This window comes from Ipomoea triloba, chromosome 13 (genome assembly GCF_003576645.1).
Source record: "Ipomoea triloba cultivar NCNSP0323 chromosome 13, ASM357664v1".
In the NCBI taxonomy this organism is placed as follows: domain Eukaryota; kingdom Viridiplantae; phylum Streptophyta; class Magnoliopsida; order Solanales; family Convolvulaceae; genus Ipomoea; species Ipomoea triloba.
The window spans coordinates 20780957-20782601 of record NC_044928.1 but is presented as its reverse complement, the minus strand read 5'-3'; positions in this window follow the sequence as shown (position 1 = coordinate 20782601).

Genomic DNA, 1645 nt, shown 5'->3' with positions numbered 1-1645 from the left:
CCAAGAAATATACCTTCATCGCTTTTGGCTTCGAACTTTCCTTTCGAGTCCCTGTCATTTAAAATGTAGCAGACACTCCCAAATATGTGAAGATATTTTAGATTTGGTGTTCTGCCTTTCCATATCTCGTAAGAGGTCTTTTTAGTTCCTTTTCTCAAAAAAACTCTGTTAGTGATATGACATGCAGTGTTCATGGCTTCTGCCCAAAACCGTTGAGATAACTGTTTTGCAACTAACATGACTCTAGCCATTTCCTGTAGAGTTCTGTTCTTCCTTTCCACTACCCCATTTTGTTGAGGCGTTTTAGGAGCAGAGAACTCATGCATAATGCCTTGAGAATCACAGAACTTACTGAAGTCAATATTTTCAAATTCACGTCCATGATCACTTTTAATCCGGACAATGTGTCCTATGGAACTATCTTTTTCTGTTTGAAGTCTTAGACACAGTTTAACAAAGGCACTAAACGTGTCAGATTTTTCTCTAAAAAAATCAATCCAAGTAAACCTAGAGAAGTCATCTACACAAACAAACACATGTTTTTTCTTTCCAAAACTCTCAACTTGAGTGGGTCCTATTAGATCCATGTGAAGAAGTTCAAGGACTTTTGTAGTGGGGGTGTATACTAACCTTTTGTGAGGAATCCTTGTTTGCTTACCACGTTGACAGGGTCCACATACGTGTAAATCACTTTTGATGGTAAACTTAGGTACACCTCTCACAGCTTCAGAATTTAGGAGTTTGTGCATGTCTTGATAGTTCAAATGCCCAAGCTTGTAGTGCCAAATATCACTTTCATTTGTTACATAACTATTGCAAACATATGCAGATTTGATCATGTAATAATTATCTGAGGTTCTGACACCTTCCATGACACAGGTCTTGGAACTATATACCTTACACTTTTCTTTGGTGAATCGAACTAGCAGATCTTGATCACATAACTGTTTGATACTAATTAAGTTGGCTTTTAATCCTTTTACTAAATAGACATTTTCGAGTTTAGGCATACCTTTAGATTTCAGTGTTCCTCGTCCAACTATTTCACCTCGTTCACCATCCCCAAATGTGACATGCCCAGAGTGTTCTTCAATCACGTCTTTCAAGAAACCTTTATTACCTGTCATGTGCCGTGAACACCCGCTATCGAAATACCATGAGGACGCCACATTTGCTGTCAATGCTATCTTAATTGTCAGGCATGTTTGTTTTGGTCGCCAGACTTTTAGCGGTTTGTATTGTTGACAACGTCTCCATCCATGTCCTTTTATATTGCACCTAAAGCAGGTTTTGGTATAATAATAATTCACATACCTTTTGTTTCCGAGGTTTCTTCTTGATCTCTTTTCTGGCACACATGAGGTGTTTTGATATCCTTGTCTGCGTGTGAATCCTAAACCAGCTTTGTTGTGATTATTTCCTCTTGACTGAAGTATTTCATTTAAGTCTTTTGTACCTGTGTTCAACATTCTCACGCGTTTTTTGAAGTTATCCATTTCTTTCTGCAGGTATTGTTCATTTGAAACCTTTGCTTCTAGATCGGTCTTAAGCTCTTTTACGGAGGTTTTAAAATACTAACAATACGCACACATATATAGACTACACATGCAGTATACAAGTATATATATATATATATATATATATA